At 39.6% G+C, this 18,117-nt stretch overlaps 1 long non-coding RNA gene across 1 annotated transcript in view; it reads left to right on the top strand.

Annotated features, from left to right (window-relative positions):
• The window catches only part of LOC128853038 (uncharacterized), a 54,703-nt gene extending 37,678 nt beyond the window's left edge, over window positions 1–17,025 (top strand). Inside the window, exon 4 of the long non-coding RNA XR_008451258.1 lies at window positions 15,389–17,025. This is a non-coding gene — a long non-coding RNA (uncharacterized LOC128853038). The remainder of the gene's footprint in view (window positions 1–15,388) is intronic.
• The last annotated feature ends 1,092 nt before the right edge of the window (window positions 17,026–18,117 follow it).

Below are 18,117 nucleotides of genomic sequence, written 5' to 3'. Positions count from 1 at the left end.
AAACAGTTTAAGTTGATTAAATTTTCTTAAAGCTGCAGCTAAATATAATGAAAGCCATTTGTGCATTTTTTTTTGTAGGAAAATTGAGTGTCTCGATGTTAGTGACTGACAGCTTCATGCAATGAATTCTTTTCTTGTGAAACAGAGTCAAAACAGTTTCCTATTTTCATAAACCTCTGCAAGGTAGTTACAATTTTCTGATTTTTAGAGGAAGGGTAGCTTTCCCATTCAAGTGTTTGCTTATTAGACCAAAGTATGTACGTCAAATTACTAAAAATACACTTCATATTAGATATTCCTTAAATATCATGTTTTCCTGAACTGCAGGCATCAATCAGTGATCATTTTTTTTTCCTTTTTTTTTAATGAAATTTCTCCTTTCTAGTTGTTATTTGTGTGGAGTCATTTGTGTGGAGTACTCGTGTTATGCTCTATTTATGTAAAGCCTAGAGCACTGATTCAGTCTGAATAGCTATTTAAGCGTGACCCAAGTTCCACGCATGCTCAGTCACATGAAAAAAAAAGTGGTGGTGTGAACTTAGATACGTAAGTCAGGCACTGGCTAAAGCTGATGTGTTTACTATTTCTTTTACATGAGAAATGGAAGGTCCTAAAACCTTTGATTAGAAAGGGAAAGCCATGTCTCGCTGACATGTTGAGATGACTCTTGGAAAACACCTTGTCGAACTCTCAAGTATCTTGGGTCAGTTTATCTTAAGTGCAAAGTACTTCAGACTGTTCATATTGTAGTGCTTGTGGCCAGTGTTCATCCTTGTATATTTTGTAGGTGGAATAAATAAACAAACAGCAGGTCTTTTGTGTTTTTATCATTACTTTAATATTTTGGGAAGCCCCATGGAAAATAATAGGTGCTCCCATTTCCACTTGAGTCTTAAGGCAGACTAGGATTTTCTATAGAGAAATGCAAAGCCAGTGTTGTGGTGGAGTGAAGCAGTTAAACACATAAGGGGCTTCTAGGGAAGAACTGAACAGAAGAAGCTGTTGTGACTCTGCCTTTGAACTTCTCCGAGAATGAAGAAGTGTTTCAGGCCAGGTTGGATGGGGCCATGGGCAGCCTGATCCAGTGGGAGGTGTCACTGCCAATCATGGGGGGTTGGAACTACATGATCTTCAAGGTACCTTCCAACCCAAACCATTCTATGATTCTATGATTTTGCAGCATCTGCGTGTGAAAGAAGTTATACTAGCAAATGCAGAAATCCTTTCTGCAAAGATCACAGAGGCTTGTGTTTCCTGAAACAAATGCTGATTCTCATCTGTTCACGCCTTGATGTTTGACCTCTATTTGCCTAAAGACTGCGTTTTCAGGAAGTTGCACTTGCCTACCTTAAAAACAGAGAACCTTTCCAAGTTTAGGTATGGAACAATTAAAGCATTCCTGAATCAGTAATAACTTGGGATGATACACAAGGCTGCCCCCAAACCCCAGTCTTTCCATGGCTTTGTACAAGCTGAAAGAAGATGTGCATAAAGCTCATTGAGTTCTATGTTGACCAACTGGTAGCCCAGCAGTCAGATTTGGGCTGTGTATTGCTTCCATCCTTTCCGCTGCTTCTCCCTCAAGGCCTTCAAATGATCTTCTGATGTCAAAATAAGAAAACTAACACTCAATGTGGCAATGACTGAAGTCAATTAAAAGCTTCTACCTCAAAGCAATTTTGTCTGAAGTGTTTGAGTGTAAACATCTTCTAGTAAAATGCCCTCATCTATTACCGGAAGCATCTATTGCTTCCTTTGACTGCAGTTTATGAATGGGCCTGGGAACCTTCAGGTCTGAGTAAGCCCCGGGGATCAGCACAGGTTCATGATATTGCTAAGTCTCACCGCCAGTAAACTGCAAACAGTAATCATTTAAACAATCGTGGCAATAGAATTAATATAAAGAGGTTTGTGTCCTGAGCATCTTCAATTCAGACAATGTGTGAGGTCTCTCATCTACAATAAAGCAGTTTAAAATATATTCAAGGGGAATGCTGTATCCAAACGCAGACTTTTTTGTCAACTAGTTTCTGGAGAAGGCATTTGGGGTGCACTGTGTGGTCAATTTTCTTTGGTCACCAAATGAAATAATACCTTCGTTGTTCAGAGTTGTACAGTGTTTTCTAATTGTGAACAATTTCCCCATCACAAATTCCTTTTTATGCAAGTAACTCTGGGACAAAACCACAGATGTATTGGCTCAATGATGAACACCCGGGAAGGATAACTGCCACTCGGACAGTCCAGGAGATCCTAGACTGCACTGCACACAAGTTGGTTTTCTTAGAAATGGAAATCTAGGAAATCAGCTTTGGTTCTGTTCAGAAAGTGATTCATCTGCTTCCTGTTCTTGCAAATTACAGAAATATGCTTGCTCAAAAACTCGAGCCTTTTTGACATGTTCCTAGGCTCCAATTTAATATTCCTGGCTCCAATGTGCTATTCCACGGGACAGGAACTCGGAGACAAATGCAGGGAGTCATTGCAAGGGTTGGGTTGTTGTTTTTTTGCAGCTGCCTGAAAAATCAGATTAGATGTCATGGACTGTGTCACTTTTCAGTGCACATTAATAAACTTGCAACATTTTGCAAGTTTGTTTGACATCTTTTGCCCTGTTGGTGTTAAAAGTCATGCAAGTCCACTGATGTTAACATTGAAAAGTAACTTTCCATAATAAATCATTTTGAATTACGATCTGGTTATTTTTTCTATGCTGATAGTGATAACGTGGATCACTGATGGGTTTGAGCACTTGGCCACTGGTTCCCTTTGACATCATGAGAAATCACATCGCTGATATGTGCATCAGTTTCCCTTCACCTCTCCACGTGTTAATTATGTCAATTTGAGGCAAATTTAGAGACTTAGAAGAGCAAAAATGGTTTGCACTGAGTGCATATTTATCAGTTAAAATTAAGTTTTTCTGAATTTAGATTTATGCAGAAAATGAGAGATTCTGAGGTTGTGAAAGTCAGCCTTAGCTCTGTTAGTGACCAAGAGTCTGTACTTAAGTGGACATTGAAAAGTCTTTCAGGTGTGTTTTCAGATTTTCCTGATCAACACAACTTGCTGCCACACTGAGCAGTAGAATCTCAGCTGGTTTTTCACCAGGTTAAAAACTTAAGATTAGCTCTGTCATCCTTTAGTATTTCAAGGCTTATTTTTGGCACCAGTTCCTTCACTTCTTGGACATTTTTTAGCATAAAATAAGACTATAGCAGCTTCCATACTTGCCAGGCCTGCCATTGGAAATATCCTTGGGAATAACTGTCTCAATATTTGGAAACATATCCCTCTCGTGTCACTAGATTGCAAGTTTCCAAGGATATCTTTGGATAGCTCCACTATTACATTTGTTCAGAAAGTCACAGAGGTCAGTGAGTGCATGGGAAAGAGGATCAGTAGAAACAGTAAAGGCAACCATATGTAATGATTCATTCCAGTAAGAGATTTTGTCCTAATAAGAGAGGCTCTGGAAACAAAGCTTGGAGTGTTGCCTTGCGTCTCTTTCAGGTACTATAACAAAGCTTTTGGATCCCACTATGTATCTGATTCAAAGTCCACCCTATTTTACTGAAATCAGTGCATTTGATAGAGCAGCTTGAAGGGGATAGAGCGCTTGGGAGACCGGCTGTGAAATTTCTTGGCGCGTAGTGTGAGACATTGTCATACACACACCAGTACAGTACAATAATGATGCGCTTTCTGTTGGAGAATGGAGATACTAAATACAAGTGTTTAATCAAGGCTCACTGTTCAGTAATGGGATTCATTTATGTGTTTGGTTATTACTGGAGACAGTGTGAAAAATCTGGCCAAGTAACTGCAGGGATAAGTGGGGTTTGTCTTGCATCAAGTGACCATCTCTCTGTCAGCTATCACAACTGTGAAAGCACGCTTGGAGACACACCAAACACAACACTGCTATTAACTTCCTCTTAGCTCAGCCACGATTGCCTCATGACCTGGAACGTACAACTCAGATTGACTTACTTGGGGAGCAGAAATCTTCTCTTCTTGCCATGTAGAATAAGTAGTAAATAAAAGAAACTTTTTGAATTCTAAGGAAGTTTCCTTTTTCTGTGGAGACTTGGTAGTGGAAGGTAATAGATGCAGGTCTGAAAAAAGAAACATCAGTGGTGACCAGTGACAAGACATTAAAAAAATATGTTTGTTTAATCTAACCCACCCACTCATTAGTAAAATGCACAGTTAAGTGTATCTTAAACAAAGGCAATAAATATGAACAGCTGGATGCTTAACAATTAGCAATAAAATTGGTCATGAATACTTTTTCCCCCTTGTGTGCAGAATTATTTTTATTGTGAAAGAGAACTGTTCTGAGTGGCTTTTTTTTAGTGTATAATTTTAAAATGCATTCACATGTGAATGTGTGATTCAAAAACGCTTTGGGCTGCCTGTTCGTATCCACAGTACCTACCCTGACGAGCAGAGGCCACACAGGCTCCTTTGGCATGGGGAGCCATTCGCTCCAGATTTCTTTTTGAAATTATATTATAGGTCTTATTTCTAAACCTGAGCTCTTCCTGATGTGAACGGGTATAAGACTGGAAGGACAGCAGAGGGCATGGATTTTTCAATCACTTAAAGCTCTTACAGCCATAGATTTATTTATTTTTAAGTTGTACATGTTAGTACACAAAAAGCACAGAAATGGTTTTGAAACATGTTGGATGGTTTTGCTGGTGCCCCCCAAAAGATCCTATGGCAATTAATGCAAAAGCTCCCCAAAATTTCAGCAGGACTGAATCTGATCGTAAATCCTTCAGGGAGGAGGACCTCTAGCACTTAGCAAGTTGTTATCTCAGAGTTCACAGCAACATACAGGATGTCCCATTGCCTCTGCCTGAGCCAGGAGAGGTGTTTTAGATCCAGTGTAAGGTTTAGGGAATCCCAAACAGCTTGGTTTATGAAAATGTGTAAATGTTCACTGCAGGTTGCTTTCCAGTCCGTCTCTCTGCGTGCTGTAAGCACTTGCTGAGCTCCAGATACCTCTCACTGCAGAGTCAGCTGTCTCAGAGAAAGGTAGAATTGGAGCCTGTGTGAACTCCATTCATCTCATCTGTGTTTGAACGTAGGAAGTGAGGATGTGTGTGTCTGAGCCAGTCAGTTGCGCTTCCTTTAGGCCTGTGTTCTCCTTACATTCAGTGGAGAGAAAGAGGCAGAGCAATTCACCTGTTTCACATGTCAGCCTCGGGCTGAGAGGGATTGTGGCCTCAAAATGCTCAAAATGCCTGCTTGTACTTGCTTTGTTTCCAGGCATTTTCTTTCTGAGGAATAAGCTTGGGATATTTATGGAGGAAGGGTAATTTCCCAGGAAACTGGGAAAAAAAACTTGCATTTCTGACAAAGAAACTTATCTCAGTGTATGAATATAGAGCGTATGGATCTAGAGCGCTCCCTAATCCAGCAACGAATGCCACACAGGGATGCAGGTATGATGATAAGACTACGTTGACATCAAAAGTGTTAAAAAACATATAACTGAACTTCAAGACCTTTCATTACTCTGCGTCCATGAGTCCGTAAGTTTTCCAACAATGTGGGAGGAAGCAATGAAAACAGTTTAATAAAGATAGTCATATTTGTGCCTAAGATGGCACCGGAGGCATGGTTTGTCACAAACTCCAGGCAAGAAACCTTATGGAAACTGCCAGCTCAGACACAGACACGCGATAGTAGGAACTGTAGCGTTTTGTTTTGTAACTTTGCACTTAACCACTGCACAACAAAAATGTAACACTTCACTATTGCTATTCTCACATTTCATAACAGTGTGCAGAGAATTCCATTTTGATGTTCTCCGCAGATTATATGATGTCTACGTGTAAGAGAATACCTAAGGCACCGTTCTGCTGCCATACAGTAGATTGTCACTTCCATGTTTATTGGAGTCAAAAAACTTTTTTAGAGGTATCCCATAATGACACTTGTGTTGTGTAGGGGCTCTATTAGGAAATACACTGCTACTTCTTGGCTTGAGAAAACTAGGAAAGTATGTGCTTTTCCAGATTTGCAGTTTCCTGCCAGCAGGCATTGGTGTGAGATTTTTAATGTCCTTTTAAAGTGAGAAAATAATTCTTTTGTAATCTTTTTTGCTGACTTAATGAAGCCCGTGTACACTTCAACTTCCCCGTCTTCATGGGGGAGTCTTTCCTCATCCACAGCGTATGATGTTAATGTGGGATTTCCAGAAAGGAGTTTTGACTCTTTTCTCCTTAGGCCTCCTGTTCCTTCTATATTGCAAACAAGCGAAAGTTTACATTCTCATACTATCTCTGATCAGATAGTGTTAATTTTGCTATTTACTAAACCCTCTTAAAAGTTTGCCCTTTTCTAAAGATCACTTTCCAAATAAACTACTTAGATTTCAATCACAAACTTTGATTCAGCCAAACACAAGCAGCTGCTTCTCAACAGTGAGATCTTACTGAGCTCCATTTCTCAGCTCTGTTGGGAACCAAGAGTTAAAGTCACTTTCCATCCACACAGACAACCACAAGTGGTCTGAAGACTCAGAGTGTCTTCATAAGTGTGACTTGTGCTACACACAATGAGTTCTCAGCTGATTATTTGAGTGACTGTTGAAATGGTAGCCATGTATTTTTAATCAAGCTCTGCACTCACTGAGGTTACTTTCAATAATGATACAAATCTAAGTTTTTATAGCAGAATTTGGTTTAATAATTACAAAAAATGTTAAGCATATCTGTCATACGTTAAGTGTTATACAATTAAAGTTATTGTTCGCTAATTAAACTTATTGTTTGCTAATTAAACTGAGCAAACAGAGGACAGAAGCACCCTTTTCATCCTGTTCTTCTTCTGAACTGCGCAGTGTAGAATTCCATCCCAAAGTAAGCATATATCAACAATTTACTAAACAGATCAATAGCTTCTAGTGGTGTGTGTGCTTAATTTTAATCCCAGAAGTGATTCTGTAGTAGGTGCAATGAGATATATAAGCGTAAATTCAGGGAAAGAAAGCGTTTTATCTTAAATTTTCTAAGTGAAATTCTATGAATTTTCTGGTACTAGAAATGCAGGTAGTAGGTCATTTGATATATCCATTTGTGTAAACACCCCTTGTTGTTATGTTTGACTGATCTGAATGCTAATTCAACAATGTTATAAGTATTGACTGCCTCACTGAAAAATGAATAGCGCAAATGCAGTGACTATGACTTTCATCAGGCCTTTAAGGGCTGAAATAAGTGTAAGTATCTGCTAGATGGAGAAGAGATCTATAGTTTCATTTGTTAACGTTGGTTTCTACTAGGACATTCCTAGATTATATGCAAACCTTAACTGAAAATAGTATGGGAAGAGATTATTGGAGAATCTGGATACTGTCATCCACGAGCGAACAACTTCACAAGCTGGCAGTGGAAGTGCAGGTTAGTATGTTTGAATATACCTGTTTATTACCCAGAGGACCTCCAAAATACAGTGGCCTTCTTTGTAGATAAATCCTTCTTTGAGATCAAAGCTTAAAGAACCTGAAATATTCATATTCTTTCTACTAGATGGCACATTAAAATGCTTTCTTACCAGTGTGGAATGCAGCCTAGCACAGCCTTTGATGAACAGCAGAAGGTTGTTCAACATCACCATTAAAGAGCTTCTAGCATAATATCTTATGCCTACATAAGCAAACAATTTGTCAAGCAGGAAAAAAGAATTTTGGTTCTGTGCCATCTCCCGGTTTGAAAGCTTGTCCTACTTGCAGCACAAATGGCTTAATTCTGCACTTAACAGGGCAGGAGATACCGTTGCCAAAATTGCTATCTCAATTGCCACATTATTTGTTTTTATTACCATATTTCTGCAATGAGGTTTTGCAGCTTTACACTCCCCAGAAAAAAAATATAAATACAGGCTGCCACAATAAAGGAGGCCAGGAAATCTGAGACGACTGAGTCAAAGCTGTTCTCATTTGCATATTCTTATTCTGAAAAATCTGTGGGGAGGGATGCGTGGAGAATTAACCAGTGGGGAGTTGAGGCAGAAGCACTGAGAGAGGCTGAAGAGAGTCAGAGAGACAGGCTTTGCTGAAGTCAATGGAAAACCTCTTGTTTATTACAATAAATGCTAACTGGTTTTATGATCCGAGTATTCACGATCAGGACCACCGTGAGTAGAACGTTCTACTAACAGAGCAGAAGATGACCCTGGTCCCAGAGGGCTTAAAGTATAAACCGTAACCAGAGTAGTTAGGGGTGGGTGAGAACGTGCATGAGACCTTGGGGGTCAATACGGTGTGCAATGTTTCCAGATCTATTGAGCAGATGAAGTAGCGTGGTGTGCTCAGCAGTTTCAGCTCTGGCATTTTACAAAACATGTTACTGTTAAGGAATTAGGAATATATCTCGAGTGATGAGACTTTCTTGATGTCAAAATCAATAAGCCTTTCAGTAACCTAGTGCTTTTACAGACTGTTACCTATAATGTCCATGAACAGATAAATGCTCTTTAAAAAGCTTTGAGATGGCACTGAGACAATAAAGTTGATCGCATACTGTTGTGGGGAGCCATAAAAGGTACCCACTTTGGTCTTTTCTGCTGAATTATGAATCTGAGCCTTTCTAACAGACAGTGGGTTTTGAATATCACCTGTGTTTCCCTTCTGTTTGTGGGGAGGCATATTTACCTGTATGCATGCCTCTCTTCCATATTCTCTTTTTTCAGATGTTTTTTTTCTGATCTCTGAGTATGTTGAGCTGCATGAAGGTTTTCAGGCAGAAACTTACGGTATTAAGTTTGTGATTAATCAATAATAAGCAGTTTTGCATTTTCATGGCATGTGCAAATTGTCTTTGAGGGTCAGATTTAGTGTGGTGCTTATTTCAAAAAGAAAGAGTAGGCAGTGAGCGACCATAATAATAACAAAGCGTCACATGCAAAATAAAAGTCAGTAAATGTAAAATTTAATACAGGTGCATGGAAAACATTTGTGATGTTTCTTTATGGCTATACCTAAAAATAAAGAGATTTCATAGTTGTTAAAAAGAAGTTGTTGTAATCTGTATTAGAAGTGACAACATGCATTTACCAGACTTGAACAGGATAATTTGTCAGTTGAAAATGCTGCCGTCTGCAATTATTACTTTTATGTTGTACATCAATACTTGAGGATTTTCAGAGCAGTCTTGGAAAGGGCTCCAACCTCTCACAAGGCAGAGGGATCAAGTTGTCTTCATTAGGACTTTAATATTAAGCATTCCAGAGTTTTGGCCCCATGTCTGTTCACTGGAGAAGGTATGCAGGCTCTGCATAATAGGAACCAGAATTAGCAGACAGCTTTTCATCTTCTTCTTTTCTCTCCTTGACTATAAACACAGCTAAAAACACCCTCATATGACTTGTTTCAGAGAATCGTATCTATCAGGTGTTCCCTCCCCTGAAAAATTTCCCTGCTAAAACTGCTCAATGATCATTCTCCTGTTTCTCCTCTTCCTTCCTTTTCCGATCGGTTCTTATTCCCCCGCCCTCCTTCCCTATGATTCCTTTTCAGCAAGCAAGAAGCAGTGGGTGATGATGGAGCCAAACACTTGAGCAAATGGCTGACCCCTCCCTTGGCACTCAGCTCCTACAAGAGATTGAAAGGACCTCCCTGCCTGTGAAATGGGAGCAGCAGAGAGGCCGCTGGACTTTGTTGTGTATGAGCTTGACTACAGTCTGAATCGAAGGAAACAAAATAATAATCCTGGGAGGCTGAGTACTGTGTTGATTGAGTGCGGCTTTTCTCAGCTGGTGCAGTTACTGTACTGCACTGGTGACAATACTCACCCTTTTGAATGATTGTTTAGCTAAGTTCCTGCTAAGCATCCACGACAGAAATAATAATTAAAAAATCTCTTAGTGTAGGTGCATTCACTTCAGAAAAACCTTGTGTGGCATCCCTTATTCCACAGCATCTCAGCAACACTTGTAGCTTGCACTTGGCCCTAACGTCACATTTGCAGCATGTCAGCCTTTACAGCATTTACTTGGACGTTACGTAGCTTAACAGAACCACAGCTGCCACATTAGGAAAGAGGTCACACCGTCTGCTTTAGCCTTATGAGATGCAAAACCTCGTGGATATATTGAGATTGCCATCCTTGTTCAAGGATTCTGCTCCTTTAATTGAAGCCCTCCTGTGAACTTCTGTCGTGTTGCTGAAGGATGCAAGTGTAGCTTGTGAGCAGCTGATTTATGAAGGACAAGTCCCAAAATGTGTTTTCCTCTTACTTTTCTGATTCTATGAGGGAAGCAAAATTAATTGAAATTGCAGGATCCTTAAGAGTAAACTTACACTCTAATCTCACTATAGTCAAGTTTTGACCCCATTTTATTTCTTTAGGCAAGGCAATGCGTCATTTTTCCATGCTAATAATACTCTTTTCTTTGTGCCTTTACAGTTGTTCGGTCCATCTTTAGAGATCTATTAGTTTTTCCTATGATGTGCATATGATTCGGAAAGTTAACTGATGACAGAACCTGTGAGACAGAGAAGGGCCTTAACTTAAACCACCAAAGAAAGTCTTGGTAACAGTACTGCAGAGTCCCAGCATTTAGAAGTCCTGAGTTCAGCTTCTCAAAAAAATCAGAGACTTAGCAATTGGGGGATTATAAAAAGTAGTATTTTGTACCTATCTGACTTCTGTGTTTGAATTGCTTGGGTGCTTAGGGGTTGTACCATTAAGATTTTTCCCACAGCTGTAAGCATAAGCGGTTTTCTTTAACTGAAAGAATATAGGACTTGTCAAATTGCATGCCTTCGCAGCCTAGAAACATCAAACACTGTGCAACTCAAAGTAAAAGACCAGGCATTTACAATGCTGAAATTTAGACCAAGCTCTTCAGTTCAGCATCAGCATGGATGTAATCATTGCAACCTCTAGGCATCTATGATAGGATTACTGTTTCTCACACACTGGCTTTCTGGAATAAACTTCAACTAAACTTCAACTCTATCTGCCAGAACTTGGTCAGATTGGACTGGAAGTGAAGCTGCAGCACATACATTATTAATTTTCTGCAGCTCCTTGTTTATTTATTTCCATTTTGCCACTGCTGGGTGAGAGGTTTTGACAGGATGATCCTGTATTTGGCAAAAAGCACCTTCTACCATGCAACATATTAATGCTGCGTGTAACATCCATGCAAGAGTCTACATGAATGCTTTAAATTGGGTCAATCAGAAGCGATTTAAGGCCTCTGGTAATAAAAGTCTCCACGGTGAATCAGATTTTCAAAGGAGTTCAGCATTCAGCACTTCCCAGTGCAATGTCTACAGGCATTGCCTGGCCCACAGGTGAGTCTTAGCCCTTAAGCAGTGTGCGCCAAAGGGCTTGAGCTGTCTCTGTCCTCCATTCTCAGCAAAGAGATTTTGCAAGCTTGGATGTATTTTTCAGAGACAGATATTTTATTGTGTCCATCTATCTTTCTCCAAAAGACAATTCCTGCCAGTCATGAGAAAATGGTGTTTGCTTTTGTAAATGGTGCTTGTTTCTTGCTTCATGGCCAATTTTCCAATGGAAATGGTCTTCTTGAATGCTGCTGATACTGGGGTGCTGCTCTTTTCTAGAAGGAAAGTATAACTTCTCATTAGCCGTAAAGCGCATCTTCAAAGGGTTGTATGTAGTGGTGTTTGTGATGCTTTGCAATGACTTCATCGTTTACTGCGACACAAAATTTCCCTTCTAGGAGTCCTTGAAGAGGAGGGGGGGGAAGCTGAGCAGGTTTGCTGCCGAAGGCTGTGCCTTTGATCAGTGGCAGAGCTGGGATCAGAGCTCAAGACCTGCTTGTGCCCAGCTCTCCAGATGCCTTCGCTATGCCTGAGGGTGGCACTGACAAGGGGGTCTTGATGGAGATGATGCTATTTGAACGTGTCATGAGAAGCACACGCTGTCACCCAGCTCTAAAATGCTTTTGAAACAGTGGATGTAGACTAGGGATGTCTTCTTTAGGTGTGGGCTCAATTAACCATAACAGCGCCTGGGGTCCCATTCTCGTTGTTTGGCACCATGATGGCAGTCGCACAGGGGATGTATTTTGAGCCCAAGGGTCCATCTGAGGTTTTTATCAGGGCTCTCCATCAGGAATAACCGAGCTGTTGTTAAACTGCTGGGCTGGACTGGGGGAGAGGCTAGTGGTAAGAAAATCTTGCTATAGTTTTTGCAACCTGGATAGTAAAGCTCTACAAAAGGAAAAAAATAAAAGCCTCTACGTGCTGCTTTCTCTATGGTTTTTTTCTCCTTTTAATTGCAATTTTCTTTTTCTCCAAATTAATATTTTCTATCAGAGTTTTTACAGTTTCCTCTGAATGTTCATAGGCTGCACCAAAGGCCCAGATTTGCAGGTTTTATTTCAGGAAAAGCCTCATTCAGAAGAAACATGGATGTTATTATTTTTTCAGACTATTTTACAGTATTTGTACTGTTTTATTTCTTTTTAACACGGCCTATTACAAGTACTCCATGACTGTATTTATGATAGAAGCGGAGCAAGTAGATTTGGTTGTGTGTTTTGTAACTGAAGCTAGACTGACTTCTACCTTCTTGCTTATGGAGTAACTTGTCCAATTTCACTAATTTCAACCATTAAAAAAACAAATGTGGGGAAAATGCAGTAACTGACAAAACATAAATGATTATTTCCCTGTAGCCAAAGTGTCACTATGTAAAAATTAAGTTATCCTTTGATTAGAGTGTCCAGGATTAGGGTTATTTTTTCAGTATTTGTTTTGTGGCAGTTTTTTAATTTATAAATGTTGAGGAAAATGTCTAAGGAGATATATTCAAATTCTTGCTCCATATACACAGGAAAAATTGTCTTTTCCATTATACATAAAATAGGAGGCATTTTAAAATTTTTTTAAATTTTATTTTGTACAAAATTAATTATCCAGGCAGCTATTTCTGATCAAAGTGCAGCCCAGCAAGAAAAGAAAAAGCTGTTATAAATCCTCTCATTTTCAGTGGACAAAACAAGTAGAAAATAAAGAAAATTTTCTTTAGATAAGAATTTTCTTTGGTTTTAATCTCTACTGACTCTCCAGTGTATCTGTTTTTAAACAATTAACGGAGAGTACCGAAGCCTCCCTCTTCAAAATCAAAATATTCCTATCTAAACCAAATGCGCGTGACTTCTGGTATGAAGCCTTCAGTTCAAAAAACATAATCGACAAACAAGAAATATTTACCTTTGGGCCTGGAACTGGGGATATAGAACTCTGCCACAAAGGTCTTCGCAACTTTCCCAAGGGATCTTAACATTTTTCCTTTTGCTTTTTTTTCCATTTGTGTTTGAAGCACATTTGTTACCCAAATGTACCTGTGGGTATCGGTACAGTTTGAAGCCCATGGATACCGACTGTTCTCTGGGAGAGATGTTACTGAACATCAGTGTCGCAGTTGATGCTAAATTAAAGGCATGTTTATGGGAATTGAGAGACCTTGGCCCGTTCCCAGCCCTGTCACTGACTGCTGGGTGACCTTGGGCAAGTCACAGACTCTGGGCTTCCGCTTGACTTCTCTGTGCAGTGGTGGGTCAGAGTACCTTTCATTAACGGACGCTGCTACAAGGTCATATTATTCTTTGAGAGCATTCTGGAAGGTGCCTTCCTGTTCCCTTTCACTCTGATGGTGGTGCGCTCCCTCCCTAGATTTAACGAGCCAAAACACCCACGTGCAGTGTTCTGAGCACCTACAGCTGCAGTGCCTCCGTAACACCTATGGGGCATGGTTGTGCAGCAGATAACCTAAATAACCACAGGCAAAAGTGGATTGGAAAAGCCGTGTGTGTGTTAGATACAGCACGAGGGAAGAGAGCAAGAAATCCTGAAACACGTGAGTGCTGTTTCAGTGCTTACTTTTCTTTCCGAGCCCCTGCATTCTATTGCTCCAAGTTCCCCTGATGCACGAGGCCATGGTCTGACCTTCCTGCTCCTTTCTGTGCCACGTTCTCTGCCAGCAGATGGGTTTCTGATATAGGTGTGCGTGTCTGGATGTGGAAAGATCCAATAAGGAACAAGAGCAAGACCACAAGAAAAGGTGGAGGCTGCAACTTTTATTTTATTTTAGACTGTAGTAGAAGATTCTGAATCAATTTTTCAAGCAGCCTGACAGTTGGATTGAGTTTCATGTTACCAGATGGCCATTCTGAACAAAGGCTTGTTCCTCTGTCTTTAAGAGGATGAATTGAGTTTCATCCTCAGTAATAACCAGTACATGAAATACTTAGGGTTCCAGAGAGTTTATCTTTTTTAAAAGCTCAAGGTGGACAGCTGAGGAAAGGCCTACTGAATGGTGTGCCTCTCTTTGTACTCTTTCTACGTCTCTGATTTATGGTGGTGGATGCTCCTCCCTGCCCTCTTGCCTAACCGTCTGCCTCAGGAACAGTACTCATCTCCGCAGGGTTAACACGCTGCCGAGAACCAACACCGGTTTGTTCAAGGGGCTGCTCAGTACAAACCCCACCCAAGGAGAAGAAGGGACTTCTATGCTTAGTAGAGAGGTAAACAACAGTAGAATGCAATGATCTTTCACGTGAAGACTTTGGGCTTGAAAAGACTGAGCTTCAGCTTCTGCCTTTCCGTTTCTGTCACTCAACTTCATGTCTAACTTCAGCAGGCTCTTCATATGTGTTGCTCATTTGCTTGTCCCCCAAATTAAGCTAATACACAGAAGCACTGAAAATTAATCTGTCCATGCAGAAGCGATGCCTACAACAACACTAATAAATAAATAGGTAAGTAGCTCTAATGAGAAAAATAGTTGTAAAGTCTATCTAGACAGGTGAATTTCGCATTTTCTCCCATTGATGGTGTCAGCCTAGCACATAGCTCGCTATCACGAAGATCATTAAAAAGAATTATTATTCACTTGTCTATTCCATATTGCATCAGGATGACTTTGTTATTACATAATAATTTTAAACGGCTGTTTATATAAACCAAAATTCATCATTCTCATATGAAACTCCTCTATATAAACATATAAATGAAAGCCAAACATACATACATAGAAAATTTCTGATATTAATTTGGTACTCTCTATATATCTATCAGCTACACCCCAGCCACATTCCTGGTACTGAATTCAGTCACCGCAGTACCGTAGCACATCACAACTGGCAGCCATAAACCTCTAGTGAGAGTTTTTGTTCTGCATCGCTTTGGGCTGTGTTTTGCGAAAGACTTATAATAATTTTTTGCTGATTTTTATAGTCTGTTTTGTTGACTAGTGAAGAAATACTGTGGAGTCTGAGGGCTCACCTTTGGATGTTTTACACCAGAGTATAAAAAAGAACGCAGTCGCATTTTGTTCTTTCAAATATAACAAAGGTCTGTGATGTTTGTCTCCGCTGTATTTTCTTTCAGTTGTGTGTCTGCAATTTACCTGGGATCTTTCTACATCCTTGCACAGAGAGTGGAATCAGTTCAGAGGTTCCTCTAACAGCGGTTGTATTGGAGAACTCCACCTTCTGTGAGCACTCAAAGTATCTGTTACTTGGACAAGATCTAGTTATGTAGCTCATGGTGGCACTAAAATCAGAAACTGTTTTGTGTTGAAAAAAATCAGAAAGTAATTCTTCTGAGCTATAGCTTTAAAATGGAACTGCCTTCCCCCCAAACAACCAAAAAAGGAACACACGAACTGTGCTCGTTGCAATAAAATGTAATGATCTCTTGGATCTTGCAGGAAACTGATCTTATTCTAACTTTTTATAATCTGACACACTTCCACAAGAACCCATTCTCTCAGCATAGCCTCCAACCTAGAGCTAATTTAGAGAAGATTTGGGAGGATGATGCAATATAAGCTGCGTTTGCATAACTCATCACTGTTTTCATTTGAAATCTCTCGTTAAGACTCATATTACTGTTTGGAAACTTACTCAGTTCTTTCCTTCTCAGTGACGAGGCTGATTTGGTAAGCTTCTCAGTATAATAAATATGCTGAGAATATAGAAGTACCCTAAAATCATACTAGATATTAAATTATAGCGTAATTCATATAAAAGTGAAGATTTTGGGCTAGAATGCCAATTGAAAGTTCCAGGTTTACAAATAAACAAATGATTTTTGTACACAAACAAGTAAGAACTTACAGTGTCCACATTTCTTTCTTGTTACAAAGTTTGTGGCCAGAATCCAGTTTTTCTGAATCCTTTCTTAATTTTTTGGAACTAAAATCTGAGCAGATCATTTAAATGTCTTTCTACACCACCTAGCAAGTGTTAGATTATCATTTCAATGTTTAAAAATGTGTATGTTCTATAGTATCAGAGAAAAGCCTGAAAAAAACTCATTTGCAAAAAGAAAATTAATTTTTAGCAAAGCAAATGCTTTATTTTAAAAAGCCCGTACATCTACTATTCCCAGATTGTCTGCAACCAGTTTTGTAGTTGAATTTGTTCCCGTATGTTATTATATTTATTTTTATTCTAGTTAAAGCATAAACCATCTACTCACTTTCCATTAAAGCTATTGTACAGAAAAATGTCAGGTAAATTAAACGATCCTTTTATGCTCTTTCTCCTTAACTATCCAGTTTTTTAAAATCAATAAAAATCTGAATCTCAACAAACGTCTTTTCAAAATAGTGTTTATATGCCTGAAATACATTTTCTTACCATTTACGGTAGTTGAAGTGATTCCATTACACTTAAAATATTTTTAAAAGGTCCCCTGGAATTCCATATGAAGTATTGTTCAGATCTGTAAACGTTATTTATAGACTTCATGAAATGCCACTAACCAAAGCTGAAAAGACGAGGATTACACGGCACTTGTTCTCTTTATGGGTTAAAAATTGTTAAATGACCCTTTTATCAGAGGAAAAAAAAACCCATGAACTACAGCAAATGCAACTAAGAATTTCATTTTAATACCAAAGCTGCTGCCTGCTAAAGCGGAGTCAGTAGAGTTGGTATTCATTGAAATTCGGCAGTGACTGGGGCAAATGTTAAGCTGAAATGGACAGCATTTTAAATCTGTTTTGCCACTCAGATGCATATAATCCACTGAGTTCTGACAAACCTGGGCCTTGCAGACCTTACAGATTCAGCCCAGAGTTCGATCAGTCAGGTTAAATTTCCTGACCCACTTCTGCTGCTCTGATTGTGACCATTGCTCAAAAAAAAAAAAAAAAAAAAAAAAGAAAAAGGAAAATAACCTCTCCAAAGCCACACATGGATTCCAAGAGGAGCATCACAGGAGTTGTATTTCTTTAGCAAAAATTCTTACTCAACCTGTTAATAAAAAAAATGAAACGTGAACCAAGTCTTCAATGTTTGGCTTTATTATCATGAAAAAAAAAGGATGGTTTTGAGAATGAAAACCCCCTTTGGTAGCGGCACTGAATCTCGTTTGCATCGAAATCGATTGGAGAGTTTGCTTCTTTTGATTTGCTTTCTTATGGAGGAAGAGAGAGGCAGGGATAAAACATCTCGTGAATATTCAGAGGAGTGTAGATCCATGGAAAACAGGGAAGCGTGTGTGCGGATGAGCACGTGTGGCGAGCGCCTCACTGAGCAGATCCATGTCGCCTTTCCCCATGGAGAGCGTGCGGGTGCAGGCTCGAGGTTGTCTCCGAGCATCCCACTGTTCCAAGGGGGAGATGGTACTGGGGTCCAGATACCTTCCTGCATTGGGTTCTGCAGGATGGTTACCCACCCCAAACAGAAACAAAACCCCACTCTATTTTCCTGCGAAAATACAAGCTAATCTGGTATGAAACTTCCTTATTTCTTCACCTGACTGCTTTTAAATGCATGTAACGCACATATGCGATACCTTTGTTTGGAACATCTGTTGTGAGATTAAAATAAGATCTTAATTTCTGGTATGCTATTGATGTTCGAAAACTGTCGGATAGAAAGCTTTATTAGCTATCTGCTGGTTGACAAGAGGGCAGGATTAGGTTTCTTTAAGGGAATTACACTTTTGATGACCCCGCTACATATAAAACATGTTAGCTAATGGGGGTGCAGAGGGGGCAGATTTAAGTGTTTGATCAGGAAATCCTGCATGAGCATATTGGATGGAAATTTGATTAGTAACCTTAGTGACAGGGGATCAGATCCACTCTCCACATACAATCAGAT

The sequence above is a fragment of the Cuculus canorus genome, chromosome 9, assembly GCF_017976375.1.
Source record: "Cuculus canorus isolate bCucCan1 chromosome 9, bCucCan1.pri, whole genome shotgun sequence".
Taxonomy (NCBI): domain Eukaryota; kingdom Metazoa; phylum Chordata; class Aves; order Cuculiformes; family Cuculidae; genus Cuculus; species Cuculus canorus.
This window is presented reverse-complemented; position numbering and strand designations above follow the sequence as displayed.